General features: G+C 34.7%; 1 protein-coding gene across 6 annotated transcripts in view; it reads right to left on the minus strand.

Moving 5' to 3' along the window:
* Positions 1-24,572, minus strand: part of LOC109445154 (histone deacetylase 9) — a 537,678-nt gene that overhangs the window by 416,457 nt on the left and 96,649 nt on the right. The window lies entirely within an intron of this gene.

The following is a 24,572-nucleotide window of genomic DNA, read 5'->3' on the forward strand; positions in this document are numbered from 1 at the left end:
ATAGAGGAAGTAAGAGCTGACAGTCAAATAAGGACCTTCGGATTCCAAGGCCTCTCTGCTATAGTCCACTCCTGCCCCACCAGACAGTGTTTTCTCATATTTTATCCCTGTTCCATATCTCAGCCTCTTAACGACATTTAAAATTAAAAATCAATTATCAAAATGAATTTTTTTTTTTTTTTTGAGATCTAGAAAACTATTCAACAGGCTAATTTTTTTTTTTTTTTTTTTGTACAACACCGGGAACACCCATGATATGATAGTGCTAGGCAGGAAAACTTTTCAAGTAAATAACAGACACTCTATCTACATGGGAACACTGAGTATGCTATTTTTTTTTTTTTTTTTTTTTTTTTTTTTTAGACTAGACAACTCTCAATTATGCTTTTTTAGCTCCGGACAAATGTTCTTCAACACTCACCAAATTTTGGCAGATGGCTGACAACAACAACAAAAAAGGATCTTCTCAATTTCAACCCACAATTCTAGCACATGTTCAAACAATAAAGTACAAGTTAGGGAAACTTTAGTAACTATCAAATGAATTGATGAGTATTTTTAAAGTGCCTCAGTTATCCAATTATTTTTCAATATCTCCACGTTCACTACAGAACACTCCTATTGTGTAGCCCTAATGGAAAAGTCCAGTGAAATATACATTTTCAGAGAAAATAAAACATAACATTTTTCAAAGAGAACTACTTATACCTTTAAAAGTAATTATAAGAAAGATATACTTTTAAAAATCAAGAAGAAAAATACACTATATATGCAGGAATAAGCTTTTAAAACAATTCCCCTACCTGATTAGTAATCCAAAAATAAAAATCAAAACTATAATATAGGTACAATGTTTCCTATCATGTTTTTTCCCCCCAAATATAGTACCTAATATTGATAAGCATACAAGAAACCAGAATTGTTTTATTATGTCAATGGGAGCATAAATTTGATACACATATCCAGAGAATATATTGGCAATATGTGCATAAAGCCTTAAAATGTATATGCCTTGACCCAGCAATATGATTTCTAAGAATTCATTGTAGGTAAACGGCAGAAGAAGTGCTCAAGGATTTATGGGCAAAAAAATAGTAATAAATAACTTATAATAGTAAAATACTCAAAACAACTTGATTATGAAACAGTCGATTGATGAAAATAAATTATGGCATGTACACACAATGGATATTTAAGCTCACGTATAAAAATCCTATTTTAGAACAGTATTTCCAAACAGGAAAAATGTTTATGATTTGCTATTTTGTGAGACAAGGTTAAAAACAATATATGCTCTTTTTTCTTTTCTTTTTTTTTTTTTTTTTAAATGTTGAAGGTCATACCTGCATTGGAAGGGGAGAAACAAAAAACAACAACAACAAAACTACCCTGGAAAACCCACTATGTCTGGATGGTGTACCTGAGATAATTTTTATATCCTTAGGTATGGGTGGTGACTAGCTTTTAAGGTGACCCAATGCTATCACCTTCAAACATTCACTGTGTGTCATAACCTCCCACATTGTATCAAGATTGGTAGGCGGGATCGATAGAATGCAGCAGAAAGGATAATATGTCACTTCTGAGGGTAGTTCATAAAAGACATAGCAGTTTCTACCTCCTCACTCTGGGGAAAGTAGGCAGCCCTGTGGAGAAGTCTATATGGCAAGGCTTCTGCCAACAGCCAGTGAGAAACTGAGGCCTCCAACCAACAGCTATGTGAGGGAACCATCTTGAAAATTAGTCCTCGTTCAAGCCTTCAGATGACAATAGCCCCAGCCAGCAGTTTGACTGCAACTTCCTGGGAGACATAAGTCATTCTCAGGTTCCTGACTCTCAGAAACTGTGTAAGGAAATAAATGCTTATTGTTTTAAGTTATTAAATTTTAGGGTAATTGGTTACATAGCAGTGGTAACTAATAAAATGTTTGTCTATATATTCCAAATTTGTATGGATAACATGTACTGTATTTAAAATTAGAGAACAAAATGTCATTTCAAAACTACTAGATATCGTTTATCGGTGTAATCCTGATACAGATGTCCAAGATTAACTCCAGAATCAATTTTACAAGTTGATGTTTCCAAAGAATTCTTACCAGGTAACATATGTATTACCGTAGTCCGGCTGCAAAGATGTCCTACATCAACTCTAAATAGAATTCTGCATCAAGAATAAATTAGAAAATCTAACAAGTACCTGGAAAGGCACTTTGCAAATAACAAATAGAAATAAATTAACTAAATATTCAATGCAAATATGCACACAGCTTTCTTAACAAAGAGAACAAACTATATCTAAGGAAAGCAGGAGGAAAAATACTGAAGACAAAAACAATATTATTTTTTAAAAAGAGTAAAACATGTACATTCTGGTAAATAAAGCCAAGGGTATTTGGAGACGAAGAAGAAAAAACGAAAAGACAGCCCTCCAAACTCAAGGAAAGGACGAAAATGTAAAATAAGAAAATAAAAGAAAGATAAAATCACTAACACAGAAGAAATTAAAAGAATTATAAAGAGTGGTATGTACAGTTGATTGGTAACAATATTTTTATTTATTTCAATGAACTTCAAAGAGTCTCCCAGGAGAGAATCTTTATACATAAACAGACCAACAGTGCTCGAAGAAATTGAACTAAACAACTATTGCCAATTCAAGTTTCCTGACCATAATCATTTTATGTGTCAGTTCTTTTAAACATTGAAGGGATAGAAAAATATGGAAATGTTTTTTAAATTTATTTTAGGATGTTAAGAAAGGTAACCCTTACCTTGCTGCCAGCTGATATTGTAAATCTATTACAAAAAAAAATCCCTCCTCAAGATACTTTACTGAATTCATCTATAAAACTGCCATAGCTACACAAATTATGCTACAATAGGTGACAATAGTTACAAGCTGTATAATCACAAGTGATAGGCCTTGTAACCCTTACTCTAAAACCTGAAAAATAGCTGATGAAACAGAAAACTACAGGTCAGTGTCATTTATGATCACAAAGGCAAAAATGTTAGAAGAAATACACATCAAACCCAGCAGCATATTAAAATAATAATAAAACATGTCCAGTTGGGTTTATTTCAGGAACCCCAAATGATTTAATTATGGGAAAGCTACTAATAAACTTATATAATCAATAGGTCAAGAGCAATTAAAACAGACCCTCCCCCCCAAAAAAAAAGTAGTCAGCTGGATACATGTCATAGGCTAGTAAACCACGGTAATTCAATAATATGATAAAGCCTCTCTATGTTCAGCTTAGAGTCAGCACCCTATTAAACATGGAGCAGAGTCATTTTCAATAATGACAGATGTACATATGCCCTTCACTAACATTCACTAACATTCTTCTCTATAAAAAGGTAAAAGAACTAAGATTTATAAACATTGGAGTGACAGATTACATATGCATATAATTATGTTGCTTATTTTTAAAAAAACAAGAGATTTAACTGAAATCCATGAAAAGTAATACGATTTTGGTAAACTTTTCAATATGCCACCAATAGCTGTAAAGATTTCAGGAAAAAGCCTCAACTATATACAACCAACGAATAATTCAATCTCTCTCTCTCTCTCTCCCTCCCTCCCTCCCTTCCACCTTCCCTTCCTACACACATACACACACACACACACACACACACACACACACACTCACACACACACACCTCATACTGCTTCACACCTAGAAATTAAATTATGGTTCTCTAATTAAAACATAAAGGGGTGGGGAAGGCCTTCTAAAGAGGTAGAAAACAAGGTAAGCCATAGTGAAGAATTGACACAACTCTGGAAAGCTGTCTTACATGCCAATCTGATATATCTGACTTCTCTTGTTTCAAGAAATGAGAAGTGGTTCAGAAATTGTCTAAATACATATTTATATGATTGACAATAGCAACTTGGAATATGCCAGTGGAGCCCAAGGGTACAAAGCATACATTTTTCAGGCCAATACTTGTCTTTTCTTCGGGAAGAAAAAGGCAATACCCCATTGGATGAGATAATAAAATGTTTCCCTTCATCTACTTTATTTTCTTTGGAGTCACTAACCTTCAATAGGCATAATATGCTGGGACAATTTTTTAAGTCACATAAGAACAATGGCCCTTTTTGGTGCCAAGTACCAAAAGCTCCTTGAGGACAAAGACAGCCACTTCTTTAGGTGTTCAATATTTCCTTATTAAATCATTTAAATAAAGCTGACTAATTAGTAAGCCACTAAACCTTAACACAGTGAAAATCTTACCCACATTACCACAAACATGAATAAATTTGGTAGAGATTGATTTTCATGCATCCTTTTTCTTTCTAGAGTACCAATGACATCACCTCACACATTAATAGAAAACTGACATATACTAACTAAATCAGCCTTTTGGGTCATTTCAAGTTACATCTCTCCACATATAACAAAAAAAGGACTGAGATTCTCTTGATGCCAGATATAATGTCTCTCATCTAATTATGTAAACATGCTTTTTTAATTGGGCCAAGCAGGTATCTGATTTCATACTTGAATCTGTATCTTAATTGAGTATAACTGTGTGAGATATGAAAGAAGAGGTTAAGTGACTGTTTAAATATAATGTATAACAAAACAGAAATAATCAGTTTATTAGGAAGTAATATTTTCCACCCGTTTCTCTCTTTCATTTCCAGGAAACCACAAATAACATCAACTATTCACTACCACACAGCATACGCCCATTATTAAACCATAGTACTTAAGTACAAGCTTTTCTGTAATTTTATGTTATCTTTCAAAAAGTAGCCTTTTATGGCTCCATATGTAAATAATCACAACAAATAATCTCCCTAAATAGTCAGAAATAATAAAATATTTTCTATGATGCATCAGTTTGCTTTGGGTGGACAATCCCAACTGAGATGTCTGTGATAACCCTCTGCTTCATTTCCTGTTGCCTCTGGCACAATGTGTAGGTATGTGTTGCATTCATCACTGAATGTCTTTATCTTATTACTGAGCTTGTTAGATGAAGGCATAAAAGTAGGATGATGTAGCTTTGATACATTTTGTAAACATTAGCTTCATATACTGTTTCATATCATACAAGTGCTTACCAGTTTCTCCAAGAACTAAGTATCACGATAATTCTTATCCATTCATTGGAAAATCACCAAAATGAGATTTTCCCTGTTGATAGGACTTTTACTTTTAAAATATATCAGTTTAATGTATCTAATGAAGTGGAGTAAAAAGTTAGACTCCCATATATAACCTGAGCTTAAAATAAATTCCAAGAAGCATCACTGCTATACAAGGATGGACAGAGACATGTGTTTATCTCTGAAAAAACAGCTCTGGCTAAGTCAAATGCCACTTTTCATAGCTTAATGGGTGGAATTAAAGAGCATGAGTCAGACAGGCCATTAAAACAACAGTAGCTTCCCATTCTGTCTCTGACACTTTCTGTATGATGTTGAATAATTACACTCCAAATCTACTGCTTCTTTATCTGTAAAACAGAATAAAGATATACACTGTATAATGTTATGATGGCATGAGACTTAGATGTATAGATACAGTAATGTATAGAGTAATTAGCAGAGTTCCTGGTACTACAGGAAGAGTAAATAAAGTGATAGCTATTATTATAGTGAAGTTTAGGTTCTAACATCACTAATTTTGTAGATGAAATATCCACTCCTCTTTAAACTGGGTAAGGAAAGGAAAAAAAACCTACTGGCACACTGCTAAGCTCACAATGCTGGAAGGCTTGGAATTATGTAAAAATTATGATACAAGAGATCCTTGAGAAGTACTTTGCCATCTATTATTTGCTGCCCGGTAGATGTCTCAAGAAATAAAGCAGTGAATACTTCATCACATGCAATAGGAGACTAGAGCTTCGAAATGCTTTTCTAAGAAGTGGTGCCATCATTGAAAATAGAACTGCTAGTTTCCCATCTCTTAAAAACAGGCTATACCTGAGCTTAGGTCTTAGAGTGTGACTGGCCCAAGCATTCAACTTTGCCATTTTATCTTAAGTTGATTGAGAACTGGATGAAATTAAAACTCAGCTAATATCAGCATTATCTTCAGTTGATGAAAATCAATCATGGTCACATCAGGCTAATAGAAAAAAATCCTTCTCAAAGAACACGATCATAAAATTAAAATCCCCAGAAATAATACCGCATTAACAATGGTGTGTGGACAAACAATAAGTCAATAACTATTATCAGAGTTTATAGCAATTAGGTCTGTGTAGAAGAAAGTGAAAAAGCAGCCAAACCATCTTTCCACAGGTAAAGCAAACATGATTATAAAATATGGAAAATCACAAATGCTCATAAATACACTAGATTTGAAAAAGGAAAATGGCGAGGTAGATCATGAATACTCATCATTATTTAAATGCCAAACCTAAAAATTGACCACTGGCATACAATAACTCTTGAACAGTACTCTCTCCTGTGAACAGATATTTCTGTAACCTGTTAAAAGTATTCTTTGTCTTACCCTAGAGGGAAAAATTATTAAAATAAATTAACATTTTACTGGGTCTCTAATTGGAAGTGGCTGTTCTTAACAAATATGTTTATCAAACAGTGTGACTGGCAAAATGTATGACTGTAGCTGTAGTTATCCAAATTACATGCTGTCTAAAGCAAAAAGGGCAAAAGCCATCTGGCTCATATAACTTGCATTTTCTAGACAGCTTGCAGCTGGTTCTGATTAAGCAGCATCTCAGAACTCTGAGGGATCTATTTTTATCCTTGGGAGTGTATTTTTAGGGCTCACACATCCAAGGCACAAGGCACTGGCATTAATAAGTGAACAACTATCTTCGCTTAGAAAAAGGTTTATGTTAAACTGTGGTTTGGTCTTCAGCCATGCAAGATGGACTGCAAGTTGGACAGGACCGCCTGAAACCTAATGTTGAGAACCTGCTCCACGCCAGATGTTTCCGTGTTCCAAGGGAGGGACACAAAAAGACATCTCCTCTGTCTTACAAATAATCAAGGGAAGATAGCTCAACAAAAAATATGATTGTATTATTTTATCCATCCTGGGAGGCTGGTACAGTTATTATCCCATGAGGAAACAATGGTGTAGAGAGGCTAGATAACATACTCAGTGTGAAAAAGGCAGTGAATGAAGCAACTGGGACTCACACCCATATTTTCTGGCTCCAGAGCCTAAGCTATTAACCACCAGATTATGCTGACTGACCACTGGCAGAGTTAATAATGAATTTTAATAATTCATTTTATCATAATAAAAGTTAATAATATTATACGAAGAAGTAATCATACATTTTGACGGAGGAAACATATTAGAATATTCTAGAACTGTATTTCATAATAATAAAGATGATGAATACTAAATAAGGAAACTTTTTTTCTTCTAATTTAAATCTTCGTAGTGCTATCACTTATCATCCTAGCCATCATCAGCCTAATCATCAAAGTAGAATGAAGTCAGATTTGGTTGCTAGATAGAAACATGCAAGAACCATTTAGATTACTAAAAAAACATGGTGTTTTAATTTTTATAGGCCTCTGCCCAAGAAACATAGTCAATGAATCACTCATCCCAGTGAACAGCTTGATCTTTTAGTAACTAAAGAATTCTCTCCCAAGAAAATCCTGGAACCTTACCATTGCCTCAGGCCACTGTGCCCTTTGCTCACTCCACCACAGTGGGCTTTTAGTCCTCAAACAGTGACTCTCCCCCCACCCTCTATAAGTCCTCACACCCTGCCAAGTCTCCACTTCCTAACTCTCACTCCTCCTTCTCAGCTAAATGCCCCCTCCTCACTTTGCTCACTCCTTCCCCAGTATATACTAGTACAACACCCTGCACTCACCATAATAGAAAGAAAATCACAATGGCCATAATTTACATGAACACATCTATGGTATATCTTGCTTTAAACATCATTTTTCCAGCTAGACTGTAATGCCCTGGTCTACATAGTTTTCCTCCTCAGAGCTCAGCACGATACCCAGCACTCAGAAGTGCTTGCTGAATTCATGACCACAGAAGTTCTTCTTTCTAGGTACAGATTGGAAATACCCAGTCTCCTCCAGACGAGTTTTCTCCAGACAAGAGCTTTCTTCCTCTTCATCGTCAATTAAAGTGAACTCCTGTATAACTTTGTCATAAGGACCAAGTCAAATAAGAGCCGTAGAATACTATGACTGTATCAGAAGGAAATCATGAAGCTAGCGGCATTTGCATCGTTCTCACATGCAGGGGTAAAAGTCAAATCATTTCAGATGCCCTTGACACTGGACTTCCCTCAAAAGACCACAATACTGTTAGGCTCAAAACAAACAGCAGAAACTCACCCAGGGAGTGTCATATTTTTATTCAAGAGACAGTATCAGGACCTGAAATTCTAATTTTTTAAAAGCTCTTAGATTTATAATGTTGGAACTGTGAGTTACTGGGCTTCTCTGATGAGTGGAGTTTTACACAAGCATGAAGGTGCTGAAACACAGCCCAACAAGAGCTTTGTCAACTTCTTTAAAATGTAGATGAAATGTTGTGTAGGTGGTCACTTAAGGGATTCCCAAATAACTAAAGCAAGACTGACATTTTCTGCTTTTATTATTAGACATTCTCCTTCCTTAGCTGTAATTACATGCCTGTGTGTTTCCAAGGGGACTTTGTGTGCATTTTAAGTACTTATGGTCATATCTACCTTCATGGCTCCAAAGGAAAGGCCACTCTGTATAAAATTGTTAGGGAGTATTTCATTCCTATCCTTGACGTCCGTGCCATGCTCGCCTTACAAATAAATACCTTCTGATGGTAAAAACAGATAATAATGAATGGTTGCCAAGTTTCCTCTCCACTAGACTACCATGGAGTATTAAGTGCTAAAATGATGAGCCTGGCTATAAGTAAAAGGGATTATTTATTATGAATAAATAATAATTGTCAGTTTATAACATGACACACGATTTCATGCCCAAATTATAAGGGGAAAGACGAAAATTTCAATTAGTTTACTACCTTGAGTAGAACACTATTCATGTTAACTTAGTTTTGGTTCTACATAATACAGCAACTCCCTAAAAACAAAAACAATACTTTCCTGATTCTGGAAGTCTATGTGTCAGAGCACAAAGAAAGAAAAGGAAGTGACTAGTTTAAAATAGGCTTGGTAAGTGATTCAATTACACTATATTAACTCTTTTCAGAATCTTTTAGTTCTAAAGGTAAAATACGGGCTATACTTGAAAAAGATTTAAAATCATGGTACAAGCTTATTTACCCTACATTATCACAAATAAGAAATCCTTAGCTGGAACTTATATTCTTTATTACATAAGTTATAAATGCCCAAAGCTGATGATTCTAATAAGAAGTTTACTGAATTTGAATTCTTTGAAAATAAGCAATCACATTATAAATTCAAAGTTTCTCCAATAGACTGTAAGTTCCTTGAGAGTCAGATCTATGTCTTATTTAAGGCTGTATCACTGAACTAGCAGAATATCTGGATTATATTAGGTACTCAATAAATTTCTGATGAACATAACTAAATTTGAAAGAATTCCTATCATTTGTCTCACTTTCCTCATTGTATCAAATAGAAAGCTTATAGTATATTGTATATTGTTTGTAGTTGCCCGTAATAGTCAAAAACAGCATGAAAAATTACATACTCTTTTTCCCTTAAAGAAATGTTCCTCTTTTTTCTTAAGCTCCAACTAGTCTGATTTCAACCAAGGGAAATTTGATCTGACTTTTCTGTTTGTTGTACAGTCAACAACAATTATATCTTCCTCTCAATGCTTCAATTCCACAATTTGGCCCAGATAACAATAGCAGCCTTAGATTCAGCTTCCTTAATAGAAGATTACATGTCAAACAAACATAATTAATAAACAGAGAGCAAAGTGTGTTGTAAGTAAAAGTCAGAAGTGCTTAGCAAACAGAGCCATGGAAAGAACACTAGTTTCAAGGTCAAAGACTTGGGTTTGAGCCAAAATTCATCACTTATTAGCAATGTGATCTTGAGCTAGTCTCTCCCTATGATTAGTATTCTCCTATATTAAATGAGGACCATAAATTACTTGCCTCATGGAGTTATTATGGAAGTAATCTGTGATATGAAAAAGCTCCTAATGTACCTGTTACATAAGTAGGTTATCAATAAAGTTTTGTTCAATCAGAATGTCAATGGTCACAAAACCAGAAAAGTCATTAGCTCTTTGCATTAAAATATCCATGCCTACAATGGTATATGGGTAGTAACAGACCAAAAGGACTAAACCTTAGAAATAATGACCTAATAATTAAAGAAAATAAGATTTAAGGAAAGGGAAAACTTCTAAATAAGGCATGTTGAAAGGTTGTTTTTGTTTGTTTGTTTGTTTGTTAACTGGCAATTAAGTTGTATGTAATAAAAACCAAACGCCAAGAAATGAACATCTGAGTAAGGCAGGTGTCCTTTTCAGACTCAATATTATTTCAAGACTCTTATTCAAGATTTACATGCCACATTAATTGATATGGTATCTTCCAGTCTTTCATTGTTTATTATTACCTTTTCTTACTAGTTTAATTTTTATTATTCAACTTTCCTTTTTTATTTACTAATCAAATTTTTCTTTAAATTCCCTTTGTATACTCTATGTCAGGGGTGTCCAAACTTTTTTCAACGTTTTTCACCAAGGGCCATATGCGGTAAAATACACAAACAGCCGGGCCAGTCACTCGAGGTGAAGTACGTATTGACTCACCTGGTTTATTTATGTAAACTAAATATATTTTTGGAATTTGCTGCGGGCCAATTAAAAATGGATTGCAGGCCGCAGTTGGCCCACGGCCGCAGTTTGGACACCCCTGCTCTATGCTATCAACGATGACATTGCTATAATTAGAATGAGTAGAGTAGGACTCTATGGGTACAAATGACTAAGCACACCCCACAAGTTAAAAATGGTTTCAGATTGGGGGAGTTAATTTTGCTTTGTTTATTGCTGGTGCTATTAGGATAGAAGAGGGAGATGTGGAGATAGAAAAGGTGAAAGGTTGGGATCTGGGTCTAATAAAACATTTGAAGTTGTCTCTCAATGGAGGATTCTGTAACTTTTCTACATCATGTTTATCATGCCTGCTCTTCTCTCCCAAAATTTCTTATCCCTCCACTGTTAAATTAAGTGCTGAAGAGGTTGATCTGAAATCACCCACAGGTAAACCAATTCTTTTAAAGAGAACAACATAACAGTGCTACTAATCACATCACTTGGTACATGCTTTATAAGGGCCTGAATAAGAATTTCTTTTAGAAATTAGAGATTCACAAAGCTGTGCTTCTCCTAAGGAACTTTTATGCAATTTGCTTTTGTTTTAAATTACACAAATATAAAGATTTAAGATATATATAAAACAAATAATTGTAACACTTAAGTGTATATATTAAGAGACATGACAGGTATAATAAATATTTATTTTATTTTTTTATAGTTAAGACTTCCTACTTATTTATATTTTCCTAATAATGAATCTTCTCTATACTTTTCCTCATTAAGTTAAATATGTTCTTATAAGATGTCTCAAATAATTTTTTTTGAATGAGGCAGTGCATATATTAAATAAAACACTTGGACTAAATTTATTATTAATTGCCTGCCACTCTTCTCCTTGTACTTGAACTTACAAGTCACAGAACTGGGATCACTAGAACAATTTCAGTGTACCCGACAAAAACATCGTGCGGGCCAAAAAGAGAATTTTTAAATGGCCATCCATTTATTCACATCCATGGCCCTGTGTATGGCCATATTCTTTTTTATGATTCATCTAGGAAATGAACTCCTCATTATTCTTTCATCTCCTGGAGCCACAAGAATAATCGAGTAATTGAAAGGCTGAAATTCAAGAAATCTCTCTGGGCATATTTATCCCCCACACCCTTACTACTTTTTTATTTTTATTTTTTATTTTTTAATAATGGTATCCTGGCCAAGAGAAGTGTTCTTATACATAAAAAGAATAACACAAAAAAGAAACACCAAAGACAATCTTCCATTGGGATTTGTTTATTTACGTCACTGAGTGCCTGCTTATTCCTGACCTAATTGCAAATACAAAAGTATTTTTAAATAAATAGAAATAATTATTTAGAAAGCTGAAATAATAAATGAAACATTTTTCTGCATTTTAAAAGTAGGGTTTAAACAACTGATGTAAGCAGCATTCCAGAAATTATTCCTATTTGATGTGTGTCTATTATCCACAAATTATATTTTTGGCATATAACTTATATGCCAAAAACGATCATTTTAAAGTTTCCATGGCTATAGAACACAGATTGTTTCCCACAATTTCAACCAGATTTCATATGAAAGTGGTTTTCTCGACACAAGAATTTCTCATGGGCCTATTGTTGGTTGCACTTAACTATCAGTAAACATCAAGAACACCTCTACATTTGTGTCTTACGCTATGCTAAATCCTATCAAATCCCTGAAGTATTATCAATGAATGTTTGAGCACGCTCCAATGAAAAAAAGTTGCAGTATGTATTTCAATATCCCTGCAAGTGTTAAACCCAATATAAAGGCTTTTTAAAATAAATAAATCAAATATAGAATTTGCTGGGCAATGTCACAAATAATATTCCTAACATGTACATGTTGAACTTGAAAAATTTTTAACATGTATTTCATACTAAAGAAAGCTACAGAACTTAATTGGTAAGTAAAAAAGATGACAGAGTTAGAAGATTATAAGATTTAAAAAAATTTAAAATGTTCTCATTTGATTTTGTAGACATTTTGTAGACATAATAAAATATCAATCATAATTAAAACAGAACTTTCATTAGAACTAGAAAATACATTCTATAAAAACAAAGAGATGAAAATATACTAGTCTCCATATTACCACATATCTGTATTCACCTCTCTTTTATGCTTTTTATCACATTATGGTATAAACACCTTTTTACATGTCTGTTTTCCTGGCAAAACTTTATTACCAGGGTTGGGAAAACTGGGTAATTTTAATTTCTGTATCTGCTTTTTAGGCATATAACAGAAGCTCAATGATTTTTGAAAAGAAGAGCTGAACCTACTGGATTTAAACATATCATAAAGTATTAATCATTTAAATAATGTAGTTTTGATACCTAATTTGAAATAGATTGATAAATAAGGATAGAAAGTCCAGTAAAATATCTAATTATACATAAGAAGGTAATAATATGATAAAAGGAAATTCAAAACAATGGTGGAGGTATGGGGGAACAAAGCTATTTAATAAATGATATCGAGATAACTAGTTGATAATTTGAAGGAAAATGGAGCAAACTTTATATCATACTTTATAATACTAATCTCTCATCTCTCTATATATGTATATATATACGTATATCTATCTAAATATGTATATATAACCTATATAATTTAGCTCATAAAAATTAGCATAACAGAATTGAGTATTTTTGAAAGAATGATAGCTTTCTAAACCTTGAGTCAACAAAATAAACAAAAAAGCGTAAATTTTGTATAACAGTTTAATCTTTAATACTAAGAAAAGTAATAGTCATGGTAAAAGGAAAACAATATATTGTAGAAATATATTTATCAAGTACAAGAGATTAAAGTTTGATTTCTATGTTGCAAAGAGGGGATAAACAATCTGACAGAAAAACATAAAATTCAGAAGCGTAAGTCAAGGACACGTACAAGGGGAAATCAAATTACTAAGCACAAAGAAAAAAAGAACATTCAAGCATTTTATTTATCAAAGCAATGCAAATTAAAAGAACACTGAAATACCTCACTTTTAACTAATACAAAAATTCTAAGAAACAATATCCAACACCATCCAGATTCTTGGAAAAATAAAACTGATAAAGCCATACAATATTGTTGGCAATTTACATTAGAAAGCAATTTGACAACACACTTCAAAAGCTATTTCTAAAATATATTGTTTGACCCATAAAAATATTCAAAACCTTTAACCTAAAGTTAAAGACCAGAAAGTTTAAACTGAGTAAATAACTACAAAAATAAATTAAAAAAAGGAAAGAAAGCAAAGACAAATTCAAACAGATTTTTGTGGTGATATAATTTATAATAGCAAAACATTATAAATCTAGATCTTTAACATCAGAGGAATAAAGTAAACTACCAATTATCCAACAACCAACCGCTCTTGAAAATCGCTCATTAAAGAGTATAATTTATATAAAGGGCAATATAAATTGAAACTGAATATGATCTGAAACTGAAAGGAAACAGACAAATTGCACAAGTTGGTATGTTGAGGCAGAGTTCCTTTCTGGTTATACTATTGTTTATCTTATAATTAAAAACTGAGAGGAAATTTATTATATAAATTATTAGATGTTAAAAATTAAGGACACACAGAAAGATCACATATGGGGCCAAAGCTAAAAACAAAATTAATTCCTTTGAAAGAAATTCCTTTGAAAGTGTTCCTTCTACTTTTAGTTTGATTAAATGTCACAAAAATGAGAAAATTTGTTATGCCACAATCATTGGTATTCATATAACTCTACTCAGATAAACTACTGTGTTGAGACACATCTGGTGTGCCAGAAACAAACTAGGAAGCAATGTGTGGGAGGAAAGAAAATTAAAAGTTGTCAAACATATTTCTTTAGGCATTCAACATAATCTGTTATTCTAATTATTTTCCTGGTGTTTATGTAGCCAAGTTAATTATTACACAAAATAAAGTAAAACTTTTAGGTTTCCCCCAAAACTTTTCCTTCACTACTCCCTACATGATGAAATTGTCATAACCACATAACACCCCATACACATAAACACATAGAGGTCTGACAATTAAGTTCACGAACTTGTTGCAACGACGTTGCTAGCCTTTTTTTGTTATCAGAGGGATTATTCATTATGAATTTGTACCAACTGGACAAAAAGTTAATGAAGTTTACTATTTGGAAGTGCTGAAAAGGCTGTGTGAGAAAGTTAGACAACCTGAGCTTTTCGACAATTCATGGCTCTTGCATCACAACAATGCACCAGCTCACACAGCACTGTCTGTGAAGGAGTTTTTAACCAGTAAACAAATAACGGTATTGGAACACCCTCCCTACTCACCTGATCCAGCCCCCAATAACTTCTTTCTTTACCCAAAGATAAATAAAATATTGAAAGGAAGACATTTTTATGACATTCAGGACATCTAGGGTAATACGATGACAGATCTGATGGCCATTCCAGAAAAAGAGTTCCAAAATGGCTTTGAAGGGTGGACTGGGCACTGGCATTGGTGCATAGCTTCCTAAGGTGAGTACTTCGAAGGTGACTGTAGTGATATTCAGCAATGAGTTATGTAGCACTTTTTCCAGGATGAGTTCGTGAACGTAATTGTTTGATCTCATATACAGTATATTATGAAATTTTCTACTTGTAGTGTAATGCCTTTGGGTGTTATATTATCCTACATTCCTCAAAAATACCCAACTATTTTATGCTTATGGAGATCTGTCAACAATGGGAAGACTAATTCCTCAGTATATCCCTTCTATTCTGAGCAACTGAATACAGGACAATTTTCACACCAAAACCAATGCCAATGGCGAATACAATATATACAGTTTATCAGAGGGAAATAAATCGCCTGAAATCATCAAATAATTGCACACAGCCAAAGAGCTCAGGTTATTTATTAATATCAAATTATACAAAATTAAGGCTCACACTCTTTTAATGCACAGTTCAACTTTAACAATACAAGCCAGGAACACCTCAGAAAAGATCTTTCTAGTCCAGTTTTCCTAAATAATAGTGTACTGAGAAAAACACTTGAAAATACAGATGACCCTTGATCCATTAACCCAATTCGGATGTGAAGACTGCTTAACACCTAACATTCAGAAGATCACACAACACCTAACATTCAGACACTGTTCTAAAGTGCTTCACATGCATTAATTCATTGAATTCCTCACAAAAACTTTTAAAGTAGATACCATTAATAAGTCTGCCCATTGTGCAGATGAGCAAACTGAAAGAGAGATTATGAAAGTCAATGCTGGAACTGAGTTGTAAGCCAGGTACACAGCTCTGGAGCCCATGGTCTCCAGCGTTACCTTTTCTGCCAAGGCACCATCTGCTGCAGACTATGCCTACCTCTGTGCTATCTCCTGTGTGCCATCTCTTATTAATTTCTACTGTAACAGATACCTGACACGCCCACTAAGCGAAAACGTTTTGATGATTGAAGAGACCGTCAGCTAAACCACATCTGCAGAAATAATTCATTTTAAAGATGATGATTTTGAGTCCCAGAATGGTATTGGAACATCTTAAATCTTAACATCTTAAAACGTAAAATTTTAAATTTGCTCACCTGCAATTCAGAATCTCTTTATCTAAATGGCCTTGAACCTACTAAAAGGAACCAAAAGCCTAACAAACATAACAACAGTGGGGTATCCAGAACATTCAAATATTAGATTAATTTTACTTTAACTCTGAATTAAGTACAAGTGTCTGCACAGAGGTGCAGCCTGCTCTGTAAAACAGAAAAAAATCCCCTAACAGGACGGAAACTGTTAAATGTTCTCTGGGCTGTCATAGGTAACTATCGTAAAGACCTTAAATGTAGAGGGTAAATAAACAAGATAATAATTTAAAAATATCTGGGGGGGGGGATGAAGTAATGAAATCTAGTGGAAACCTACCTACATAAAACTGAAAATTTCAAGAGAGTTCTGTGACCTGAGATTTTACTTAGTTCAACTGGCCCAAAGGAAAACAAAGGCAAACAAACAAAAGAAGATCATTTGAATCAGCCTATAGATTGCTGGGAATATATTTATTAGAATTTAATGGTGGGTGCTGGAAAGCATCTAGCGCTTAAATCAAGATGACAAATGGAGAGGTAACAGTCTTCACCAGTTTTCTCTTCTTGAAAATGTCAGCAGAGGGCCTGGTGTTGACAGAGTAGAGAAGTTCCTCATTTCCCATAACTGTGAAGTATTCTGAGCATATGTATAAGGTGTCAACTCTCATTGCCAGCTGTTTCATTCTTTATTTTCCTCAATTGTAAATAATCAGTTGCCTACGCTGATTTCACTACCCTTGCTTTTTTCCACTCTATTCAGGAGAGTAATGGGGAAATAACTCATCTGGGGGAGGAGGGCAGTGGGGGGCGGGGAACGTAATGTAAATTTCATTGGTGTCCGAAAGCATGTGGGAAAAGCAAGAAAAAAGAAGACAAAGCTACTCACTCAACAGAAGGTGAGCTACTTGAAAGGAACTGCTTCCTGTGAGTTGGGAGGGGCTACTTTGATTGGCTCAAGTACTAGAAAGGGCCCTGATGGAGGGGAGGCCTTTGCCCCTGGGGTCTCAGAGCACTGGTCTAACAGTCCACTCTGAAGATCACCCTGCATAGAAGAGTATGGAAACCTACAGTTTCATATCCCACTTCCCATCTATAACTGGATGGTGACAAGAGAAAATTCTGAGATGTCCTAAATTAAATCATAGCGGGCCATAGCGTGAGAAGAAGAGCCAGGGGTAATTCACTAGTTCATAGCTGTGGGCCCACTAACAACAGACAGCTCATATTCTCGAATGTAAGTTGGAGCCTTGAATCAACTTCTGTAGTGACTACCGGATGCATGATCTGTCAGGATTGTTGCCTGCAACCATTCAAAAGTGGTAAATAGTTCCTCCTTATGGACTGTACACCTATTCTATCCCTGCTTCACGTTTTCCTGCCCCCCCACCCCCTTATCTGTAGCCAATGTAAATTCTTTCAAACCAACTTACATCTTTCTTCCATAAAATGTAATGTATAAAAAAGCCAATCATATCCAGGATGGCAGACATGTTGGCCGTTTTCACCTAGCCCTGCTGTCGGTGGTTCAGACTACATACCCTAGGACCTGGTCCTTTCTAGCGAGCATATGGCTCAATAAACCGTTTCTTTCAGAAAAGCTTTCAGCTGTGCAAGTTTTTTGTTTAACAGCAGCTAAATTCAATAGGGGGTGGGGGGAGGCATAGGAGGCTGGGTTCAGTCTAAGGTTCATCAGGGGGTCTAAAATCCAACATTATTTGTAATAAGGCAGTTACGTTGATGCCTTTCCCTTTCCTATTATTTCTTTGTGGCTAAGAACATGAGGAAAAGGGAGTAGTGCATAAAACTGTGGAATCCCAACCAAATGTAAAAGTTTTTGGTTGGTTTTCCGAATTAATATGAAGTATGGAAAGCTAAATTTGAAAAGGATTAAGGAAAACTACCCAAAGATATAAAACCTGAGACAGTGAATGGGGACAAACTTTTAAGCAGTTCCGGAGGCTTCTGTGGTAAGATTGTCATGACTTCCAGCCTAACAGTATCATAGCTTTCGGTGACAACTAAGGAACTGGGCTTGGTCCCCTTACATGTAAAGCGAGAGGGCCGAACCAAACCATGTGTAAAACACCTACAGGCACCAACATTCTCTGATGGTATAACTAACATTAACAGCTTTGGCAGCACCTTTAAAGTGAAAAATGAAAACCCACATTAGTACCACATCACAAGACTGAAGTCAGCCAAGAGCCAGGGCAATTTCTCTTTAAGAAGGAAAAAGAAAAAAAAAAAAAAAAAAAAAAAAAGGCTGTTGATCTACAGTAGCTTTAGAAACTGCTGAGGAGAGAAAAATTATAATAAGGAATTAAAATAGAACATTAACCTCTGTGAAAAGATTGGATACAAGAAGAAAATGTATCGGGCTAAAGGAAAAGTAATTTTTTTGTGTGTTATTTTTAAAGTAGGTATGTCCTTGGAAATATTAGAAATATTGAATCCTTAATTGACCGATGGTGTTAGCTCACTACAAAACCCAATAAAATCCCAAATTAGCTTGCAGATGAATTATGGCTTTCAGGGTTTATCCAGAATCCAATGTGATCCTATAGATGGGATGAGCCAAAGTCCTCAGAAAATGCCAAGAAACATTTGAGCCAGGCCAAAAAGTGCTGAAACGTTCCACTGACATAGAACCCACAAGTCAACATGAAGCTTTCACTGGAAGATACAGCTTTTGAGTGCAGTTTTCCAGGGATTCAGCCAAAACTCAGAAATTATTGAAAAAAATAAAAATAAAAAAGCTCTCAAAATGTTTCTAAATAGAGGTTTGTATTAGAAGAGAATTATGCATGGAAATTTATCATTCACAACCAGTGGATTCAATTGCTGATCCCATTACATCACAGGATTTTAATTTTTCCTGGAAATTCTTTGCAAATTACAGGTAACCACAGTCAGAGTAGAACTAGAACTTCTGTGTATTTTTAAACAAGTCAATTGTTTCAATGAGCTAAGTACATTATTTCCACCAGACAGATAATTGTTTTCTTGTTCAATTGCATTACATTTGTGTATCCAGGTATAAAATATTACAAATGGAAAATTACTGAGAAGCAAAGCAGTCATTAGTATGACTTATAAATGCAGCAAAGTTATCACAGAAGTTTTATTAATGCTTTTTTTATATTCCAGAATATTTAGATCTTATTTTGAAATCTATTATATATCTGATTTGCAGGGCAAATAGTAAAAGCAAATCTTTGTGCCTGTACATAATTCAAACAGAACTAAGATGTCAGCTGACCAACATAAATGGCTAAATGACTTGACTATAAATATACACAAAAATAAAATACACAAGGACAAATTACTTGCCTTCACAAGAAATCCATGTATTTGAGATTTGTGGGAAGTAAAAATAAATAACTTTAAAGTACTGCTACTGGAAATTAATAATATTTTTATATTTTACTTTGTAGATAGAGGAACTGATTCACACAAGCACCTATCTGATTATTGTCGTGACACTATTTATTCCCTGAGACAATTCTTAACTGTTCACTGTCCTCGAATAAGGTGCCTAAGAGCAAATAAAAGAGACATTGAATGAAACAAAAAGCAATATCAGCATCTTAGGAATTCAAGGTAGATTATTTCCAAATGGAAGTTGTTCATTGTAGATGGTCATTGAACAAGAATGGCCACAGAGAGTGGTCATGTATACCAGAAGGTAAGAAGGCAGACAGTTAAAATAATAAATAGCATCTAACACACAGCACGTATCCTGGGAGCAGGGTAAGTTCCAATTAATAAAGAAAATGTTAGATTTTAATGCTAGTACTACCTTTGGATTAAAGTTTATGGTATCTATTCCCCAACTGTTCGATAGTTTCTGAAGCAAATATATCAAATATACATGTTGTACATTCCTAAAATAGAGAAGTCATATTTTTCCCAAACTATCTTTAGAAATTCACCATATTTCAAGTACAGTAAGGAAAAAAAAAATGTTAAAGGGTATAGACTACAATTTAAATATCACACATTGATCAAATATCCAAAACTAGTATTAGATATGTCCTAGAAGGAATGTGTTATTCTGAACAAACAGTATTTTTTCAAAGTAAATTAAACATAGACATTGTGAGATTGTATGATTAAAATATAGATCTAGAAACATATGAAGAAGTACAATATAATTTTGAATAAAGTATGGTAAACAGGATCATTTTAACCAATGATTCATCTCTTCTTTAAAAAAATTACGTAAGTTAATTCTATGAGATTTTAAGAGTCAGAAGGCTTTGTAATACAATGAAAACTACATGAGAACCAAAATTTCTTTAAAGTGTTGGAATTTAAGGAAAAAATGCTGTATGTATGTATTTTTTGTTTGTTTTTGTTGTTGTTGCTGTTTTTATAGCTATATTAATTTAAAGCAATTAAACTAGGGTTAGGCCCCTTGTAAAAAGTTTTTTTTTAAATCATACCTTTAATATTTAGGAAGAATTTTTTTTTGTCCCAAAGCTGCTTTTAGACAAGGTTATATAAAAGCTTTGATTTATTTAATATATTACAATATTTTGATTGATATTAAATTAATAAAACCTCAAAAAAAAAAAGAGGTATGAAAGATTTGCTGTAAATTTTGATTTATTTTTTGAACCCAAGGCCACTTTCACAGCTTAGAACTTTCTTTTTCTTTCTTTTTTTTTATATACAGAGATTTTCCCCAGTATTTCTCAGCTGTAAGGAATCCTAAAAGTTCTTTATCCAATCTGCATATTTTTGGAAAAGGAAATCAAAGACCTAGGAATTAAAATGTCAAACTTTATTCTGATTCTGTACATGTACTTGAATGCTAAGTCACAAAGCAAAGGGATTCTAATTCCTGTTTCAGTTTCATTTAAAGTAAAAAACAAAGGAAAAAAGCAGTGTTTAGAGAGCTTGCATATCTGAACCACAATACTGAAAGCTGGGGAACCAGGTGTGGGTAAATTGTTTCATTCGTGGAGCTTACATTCTCCTGCAGGAGACAGATAAACCCATGTCAAAAGTGAACTCTGTCACCAACGAGTTATTTGTATATTGACTCATCTTTCTCCTGTAGCCCATAATTCCCACCTGGAAAGCCTCAAGGAAATCCTGTCTCTCACTTCCCCTGAGGTCTTGGTTCTGCCATGTGACTTCTGCTCACCTACTTGCAGATGCTTCCAAGTTGCCACACCCGGCCTAATCCACACAAGCTATATCTACCCTACTACTGCTGTTAAATTACTCTCACATGAATCAACAATATCATTTCAGAGTCAACAAAACCATAACCAAACACATTCTCCCTCAAAACTCGCTGCTTATTTCAACTTCCCCATTCCTATGACAACTGTCGTTATTCTCCAGATTGTCAGTCCCAAATTTTGTCATTTTGAATTCCTCCTTGACCTGTAGCTCCCATGTCTAGTCAGTCTCCATATCCCATGTATATTCACTGGGGTTATCCAGAGAAACAGAGATTTATGATAAGGAACTGGGTCATGCAATATGGGGTCTGGTAAGTACAAAATCTGGAGAGCTGGTGTCCCAGGTGAAGTCTGAAGGCCAGCAGGCTGCTACAGAACCAGGAAGAACCAATGTTCCAGTTCAAAGGCTATCACGCAGAGTCCTCTCTTATATTGGGGGTAGATCAGCCTTTTGTTCTATGCAGACCTTCCACTAATGGGATGAGGGCCACCCATATTCTGAAAGTTCAATTGCTTTACTCAGTCTGTAGATTTAAATGTAAATCTCAACCAAAAATACCCGCCCAGAAACACCCAAAATAATTTTTGACCACATACCTCAGGACTTGGTGGCCCACTCAAATTGACACAGAAAAATTAACCACCACATTACAGTTTTAGTTTTCAAAAGTTTCAGTCTTTTCTCCATTCTCATTCTCACCACCATTACTTCAGGTCAGATCCTTACGATCTCTGACTGATTTTCAACAAAGGCTGTAAACCAACCCCCTCTCCATCTTTCAGTTCAAGCATCACTGAGTACGCTGTGGACACATTTCTTTTTCTTCTCATAAACGTTGTTTTTATCCTATCGTTTCAGTTCTATTCCTCAACTCACAAAGGCATCTTACTCTAAAGAGATCCAATTTTTTTTTCTTAAAATATATCGCTCTACATAATCCAGCCTTACTTGTCCTACTGACCCGTTTCTTCCATCACTCTCCTAATTCAGAACTTCCATTATAACTGGCCAATAGCTTACACATCCTCTTCACTCATCAGTGCCCCTTCCTTCCTCAATACACCCCCCTCCACTGGAAAGCACTGTGTACTCTTCATGGCCTACTCCAATTCCACCTACCTGCCAAGGTTTCTGTCTGCAGCTTCAACTCTTCTAAAGTTGTTCTAGTTCTCCAAACCATACAAATCTTTTAATCTTCTAATGCTCATGCGTATTGACGCGGAACAATACCACTGTTCCTTTAAACTACTCTGTCTTATTCTCTAATTTACTTCTATTACACATCCCTCTTTCTTTCTTTTTTCATTCTAATTTTTTATTTATTTTTATTATTGGTTTCAGGTGTACAAACCAATGTAATAGTTAGACATTTACACCCCTCTCAAAGTGATAACCCCCTCCCCCAATCTACTACCTCTCTGACATCGTATATAGCCATTACAATTCCATTGATTCTATTCCCTATACTGTACTCCACATCCCATGAATATATATATATATATATATATATATATATATATATATATATATATATGTATATATATATATATACACATACATACACACATAATTATTATTATAGTTGACATTCAATATTCTTCAGTTTCAGCTTCAGGTGTACGGCACAGTGGTCAGGCATCGACACCGTCCATGCAGTGGTTGCAGGTTTCCGTAGTGGAGTGGTTATCATATTCAGCTAACACATCCCTGTTTCCTTGGTTCCTTATCTCCCCCTATCACCTACAAAGACACAAAGTCTATTTATCTGGAGCTGAAAACCTCTGAATCTGTCATGTTCCAAGCACTAAGTAAGGTAATGGATGTATGAAGAGGTACTCCTCTCAAGAACCTTACAGTCTGATAAGACAGATGGACCATCAGCCCTATCATGGATCAAACACTGCGTGCTACAGCAAAGACAGACACAGAGCTCTAAGGGAATATGGGGCCTGTAACAGAGGGAGAAACTAAATTGTCCTGATAGGACGATGTGGTAGAAGATAAATTTAACAGGAGGAGGAGAAGTAAAGGCATGTCAAATACTGAGAGTAACCAGTGCCAAGGAACAGAGACGACGAAGAACAGAGAGAGAAAATACAGACAATGAAGCATATATAGAGCTTAATGTGTGATGCGACATTTACTACAATAGAAAACATCCTGGGTATAAAAGATCAAAACTCAGGCACCGAATGGCTGGAAAACAAGAGACTTAATGCAGCAGGAGAATCATTGCATAACAGGTACAGAGCCCCAGAAGCAAAAATGTCTGTACTACCGAGACTGCTGAGTCACCACTTGCATGGGGCTAAGGAGAAGCAGGAGTGGCTGGAGCGCGATGCCAAGCCATTGCCCACTAAGGGAGTTGGAAGTCCTGAAAGTACGGGCGAAATTCTGTTTGTCCCTTATTCATGATCCTTAGAAACACAAATTTTTCATAAATCATTTGGTAACAAATCTAAGCTCATCTGGTAACAAAAATTAGCCTAAATATATTTATTCTTTACCTCAGTATTAATATCTAAGAATTTCACTGTGAAAAACATTCATTTTTTTTATTATTATATTCACTGTCTTACAAAGGAGCTGTCCCAGACCCCACGAAAGGTGACATGACATGTAATACAGGGTACATGTTCCATACTACCTTTTAAAACGCTGATAAATTCTCAGTTACAAAACATACCTGGCCCCTGTGGTTTTAGGTAAAAGTCTACGGACCTTAGATGTTGAGGTTCCACAGAACCAGATACACAAAGGAGTCTATTGTACAAAAAAGATTCCAAAGTCCGTGGAAGAATCATTTAGAATTGTTTTGTTAAACAGAGAAGTTTTCAGTGTCACACACATTCAACTACTAACCACCTTTGTGATCAGTGGCAAAGTTTATTTTACTTAAATAATATTAGTTAGGAACAAAAAATAAATTGCCAATTATGAATTTTTAAATCAATCTTTTTCTTCCCCTTACAATGCCAAGAATACCAGAAAAAAAAAATTGTATAACAACATTCTCTTTGCCTCCTAGAACCTTAA

This window comes from Rhinolophus sinicus, chromosome 4 (assembly GCF_057876585.1).
Source record: "Rhinolophus sinicus isolate RSI-liver-muscle chromosome 4, RSI-T2T, whole genome shotgun sequence".
NCBI classification, from domain to species: Eukaryota; Metazoa; Chordata; class Mammalia; order Chiroptera; family Rhinolophidae; genus Rhinolophus; species Rhinolophus sinicus.